General features: G+C 36.3%; 1 protein-coding gene and 1 pseudogene across 1 annotated transcript in view; one reads left to right on the top strand and one right to left on the bottom strand.

Annotated features, from left to right (window-relative positions):
* The window catches only part of LOC101563650 (zinc finger protein 699), a 959,136-nt gene that overhangs the window by 437,658 nt on the left and 515,820 nt on the right, over positions 1-5,658 (top strand). The window lies entirely within an intron of this gene.
* On the bottom strand, positions 1,410-3,411 carry LOC101568830 (annotated as a pseudogene).

The following is a 5,658-nucleotide window of genomic DNA, read 5'->3' as shown; positions in this document are numbered from 1 at the left end:
CAGGGAGATAGCTCAGTAGAATAAGTGCTTGCCTGGCAAGTGCAAGGGCTTAAGTTCAATCCCAGGTTCCATATATATATATATATTCTGACTTTACCTGTTGCACTTGAATTAAAACCTCAAGACATACAGAAGTAAAATTCTGCATGACTTTGACAAAATTGACTTTTCTAACTTTTTAACCACTATTTACCAATATTCTACTTTTAGGTTTTGACACTTGCTTTTAACTTTGTTGAAACTCATCAACTCACTAGTGTGTCTCTTTTGTTTTCAAGGTTATTAGAGGATATGTTTCATTATACAAAAAATCCATCTTTATTTTTTTCCCTTACATCAGTCAGAATGAGATTTTTGTTCACTAATTTGGCAATGACAGTGCCCCTATGGAACAGTCCTAAGAAAGCTCCAAATCCCTTCAAAATAAAGATCCAAGGTTCCAACATTAAGCTACTCTAATATGGAGTCTTTTTAGGGCATTATCATATCCTTGCTGCTCAAGTTGTACATGAAAAACGTCAACAGTATCATGGGAACGGTGTATTTCACTGAGGTTAGCAATGCGTTCTGGTAGCAGTGACTCAACTGAACCTAGGAACACTGTATTTCTTCCATAAAACACACTCCAAACTAACAGCAGCTATCAACAGAAATATGTCAATTCATATATCCAATCTATGTATAAATAAAAAAACCGATTTATTGTTGAAGGAACAAAAACTTTAACTGAAACTTTTGGACCCCTTATGATAATCACATACATATAAGTACATGCATTGTACAGTCTTCTTAGCTACACAAAGATGTCACTGCATTTCACCTTCCAAACCTTCTGTATGTCTTCAGGGTAGAAATAATATTTCCGGTTTTCTTTCCTCCAGCCACTATTTTCCGACATAGGCTGTATCTATGCTGTTATATTCAAGTAAATCCCACATCTCACCTGGCTGTGGACCAGAAAAAAACCCTAGTACCGCCCAGAGAATTGTATGAACAAAGTCAAATATTGGGAGGAGATACAGTCATGAAGGACGAGTAATGATGTAATGATATCACTTAGCAGCAATTAAAAATAATCTAGAGGAACGAGATGATTACATAATATTGTATTACCTTGAAGGTTCAATACACACAGCTTATAATTACCAACATTAATCCATGTAGTCCCAATATTTAAAAGATGTAAAGTTTAATGGAAGGTAACTGGAAATAAAGAAGAATCTACAAGAATACCTTATGTTCCCACTCCAGAGAGGATGAATCCAGAGACTAGTATATTTTTGTTAGCTTCATTTTTAAAATAGGTCATTAAGTTTTCATTTCCATTGTTCCTTGTGGTGAAATATACAGAATCAAATGTATATTTTAACTATTTTTGGATGCACAGTTTTCTGATAATAATTTTAATTTTAAATCTGTTTAAACAGCATTTCTACCCAACTCTGTTCTTTTTATGTTTTTAAATTAATTTGGTACACATATGAAGAACTGTAGGCCCAATATTCCTCCACCAGAAATGATCCTACTATGATATGTATAGCCAAGGAGTCAGTATTAAAAGAGATGTTTTGAGGCTTAACACATTTTCTCATTTTTATTTTTTGAAGAGAATAAAAATTTTTTTATAAAATAACACTTGAAACAATACGGAATTTCACTAAACAAATTATAGGAATTCAACCATGTTCATTATGTTGCCCAATGTTGTCTTGAAATTAATTGTTTAGATTACCAGATAATAAGTATGCAAAATTGGTTTAAAAAGTTATCAGAAATTAAAAAGGTGTAGAAAAATCAGCATTAACCCCTCCTCTCAATAGACAAGCAGAAATCTATAGTACAAATATCCAAGCTACAATCTATATATACATAAATATCCTTGCTTGTTTCTTTTGTTCTTTTGCTCATCCCAGTTCCATTCCTCTGAATAAATTATTTTCCTTTCACAGTAAGTCAACTAATAGTAAATGCTGGAGGAGCTGTATGGAAAAAGGAATACTTCTTCACTGTTGGTGGGAGTGTACAGTGGTACAACCATTATAGAAATCAGTGTGGAGATTCCTAAAAAAAAATTAAAAACTAGGATTAGAGGTCCCACTCAAACTAACTAGTTCCCTCCTGGATATTTTTCCAGAAGAACTGAAAACCTCATACCCTAGCAATATATGTGCACCCATATATTGTGTTTGTAGCAGCACAATTTGTCATGGCTAAAACTTGGAAACAACCCAAATGCCAGTCAACTGAGGAACAGATAAAATGATGTGGTATTTTGACTCAATGGGGTATTACTCAGCTGTGAAAAAAGATAAAATTGAGGCTTTTATGGATACATGGATGCAAATAGAGATCATACTAATAAGTGAAATAAATCAGACCTGCATCACCAAACATTATATTATCTCACAAATATAGGAACCTGAAAGAGCTTTACCACATTTTCCCATCTATGTTCCAAATACATGCCAGAGGTCCAGGGTTTACCATCTGCAATCATGAAGCTTCTTCAGGACGCTACTAAAGTCCCTGTTCCTCAGGCTGTAGATGACAGGGTTTAGCATAGGGGTGACCACAGTGTACATCAAGGAAGCCACCATGCTCTTTCTGGGAGAATATGACACAGCTGAAGCAAGATACGTTCCTAGAGCTGTTCCATAAAATAAGCAAACAACTGACAAGTGAGAACTACAGGTAGAAAAGGCTTTGTACTTTCCCCCAGATGATGGGATTTTCAGAATGGAGTAAATAATCTTATAGTAAGAGTAAATTATCCCTGACATGGGAATCAAGCCAAATATGCTACAAAAATATATAGGGTATGATAACAATGATTAAAGTATCATTGCATGAAAGGTTAAGGAGTTGAGAAGGAAAACAGAAAAAATTAGCAATTTCCACGTTTTTGAAACAGGTAAATTGTAAAGCAATTAAATTGTGTAGCTGGGAGTCCAAAAGGCCAACAAAGACAGACAACAAAAGTAGTAAGACACAGAGGCGAGGACTCATAATGACTGCATAGTGCAGGAGGTGGCAGATGGCCACAAACCGGTCATAGGCCATCACAGCCAGAAGCATATTGTCCATACATGCAAAAAGAATGAAAAGAGACATCCGGGTGAGGCAGCCCACATAGGAGATGACTCTTCTGTGACTCAAGATATCCACAATCATCTTGGGGACTGTGGCAGAGGTTAAACAGATGTCAGCCAAGGACAGGTTGGAGAGGAAGAAGTACATGGGGGTGTGGAGGTGGGAGTTAGAGCTCACAGCCAGGATGATGAGCAGATTTCCAAGCACTGTAACCAGGTACATGGACAGGAATAGTCCAAAGAGGATGGGCTACACATCTGGATCCTCTGAGAAGCCCAGGAGAAGGAATTCTGAGGCTCTTGTTAGATTATGGATTCCCATACTGCTTGAACACCTTTTCAAAAACAAAAACCTTGGAAGAGTGAAACTGAATGTAGCACATGAAGCACAGTATATTTTATGAACATGAATATTCACAAAGAAAGTAGTTCCACAAGGGGTTCAAAACCTTCAGTAACTTTGCTATTTTGTGACAAACTCAACCCTCAAGGACTCACTGTTGAATATTTGGTTTTTTACTCCCTCTGTATAATTATACTTTACATATAATCTACTGCACAATGTAAGAAGACCAAGCACATAGAGTTCAGAGGTCTTTCATCCCAGTAAAACAGCATCAATTTTTATGTTACAACATTATAGAGAACACTTAAAGACATCTTCATTTAAGCAAATGTGACTTTATTGGAAGAAAATTTTAAAGTGTTCAAATTTTTACCATTTCATTCTCAGAAGATGATATAAATTCATTTTCCTTAGGATATGTACAAATACTATAAAATCTAGGACCAAACTATCTAAAAATTAAATTTAATTCTTCATAATGAGAATGTGATATTTGATTGTATTATCTTGAGTATGTCAAGATCTTCTGAACTGGCTCAGCAATTCCACACCCTCAGGTGTGTAAACCTGGGTGGTATAAGGCAGAAATTGAGGGGAATGTATCTGCTCTGCTTCTTTTGAGAAGCTAAATGCTTGACTTCACCTTAGATGTTATCTTCTGGTTTGCATTATGGACACTTCAGCTTTCCACCACAGATCCATCAGCTTCCTAATACAGACTAGCATGTGACAATGCAGTGAACTCCAGACTTGGGACTGAATTCTTGGGTTTCCAGTGTAGAGACACCTCTACAGTTTTGGTCATCCATGTCTGTGGGTATACATGGTAAACCAGTGTTATAAATTCTTGTATATGTGTAAATCTCAAGTAATATCTCATTCTTTTGACTGATACACAGAACTACAGGTAGAAAAGGCTTTGTACTTTCCCCCAGATGAAAGTACACCATTATATTGTTACACCATTTACCACAAAGAATTTTTCATTTCAGGTTTTCTGATTTTAATCTTTCAAGGGTGTGAGGGTTCACCCAACCTTTGTGTGTAAATTATTTTATGAATTTGAGCTTCTTAAATTCATTTGGTGGATTTGAATTCACCTTGTCTTTCTTGAACTCAAATTTCCATATAGCAGATTTAAATCTGTGCACATAATCTTAAATCATTTTTTCAATAATTTTATTGAGAAACAAATAGTAGTGAGACAGCTTCAAAACCAATTGGTAAGAAAGTTTCAATAATTAATGCATTGTATATTGTTGTCTTAGTGGATATTCATTGTACAAGATGCAGACATGACATCCTGGCTACAAACAATATTAGAACAAATCTTTATATTCATTGAATTAAAGGAATGTAGCTGAATATGTATCCTAACTGTTTTGAATATACAGATACAAAATAATCGTTCATTTGTATCCCTTTTTTTGTTTTGCCAGACAAGGCTACTCCATTCTCATTTAAATATAGGTGCGTGAATTCAGCAAAATATTCCAATATAGTCTAGTAGTCCATAATAGTATTGGGTTTTCCATAACACTGGCAATGTCAGGAGTTGCTGACTTGAGCCTTTTACAGCTCAGCATATTAATATGGCTTTACATTTTATACTTCATTTTTATACTTGTCTACTGGATGGTTAAGACCAAGATAAAACCAGACCTATATAACAAGAAATGTAACTTTTGTATCTGATAAGGTCAGTCAAATCCCCTCAGGATTTATCCTGAAACCCTGTACCGCAGTTTGTAGATCCTTTGTCAGTGTCAGCCATGTGGATGAGTCACGGCCATTTCTGAACCAGTTTGCTCTCTGTAGTCCTGAGAGAATGTTTTCTCTCCATGCGACTCTCCTTAGGCACTCTCTACATCATTGATCACTTTCCTCTGTGGCCCTATAATTTCCTTCATCAAAAAATTTGGGACACAACTGAGTTACATGGTGCTACGGTACAGGTTCTCCTATGTTCTGAGCCTTAACTGACCTTGAAAGATTAGGGCCAAAATGTTGGCTATCCTTGCAGCCTTCCTTTTTCTCTAATTTTTGATCTGAAAACTTAGGTTGTTGGGCTGGTGAGAAGGCTCAGTGGTCTAAAGCACCTACTTAGAACAAGCTTAGCAAAGCACAGGGACTGCGGTTCAATCCCCCAGCACCACATGCCAGCCAGTCCTGCCCCCTGGTGGGCTGAACTGGCCACACACACACACACACACACACACACAC

This window comes from Octodon degus, unplaced genomic scaffold (assembly GCF_000260255.1).
Source record: "Octodon degus isolate 3935 unplaced genomic scaffold, OctDeg1.0 scaffold00050, whole genome shotgun sequence".
Taxonomy (NCBI): domain Eukaryota; kingdom Metazoa; phylum Chordata; class Mammalia; order Rodentia; family Octodontidae; genus Octodon; species Octodon degus.
The sequence above is the reverse complement of the archived record's forward strand: the minus strand, read 5'-3'. Positions and strand labels throughout refer to the sequence as shown.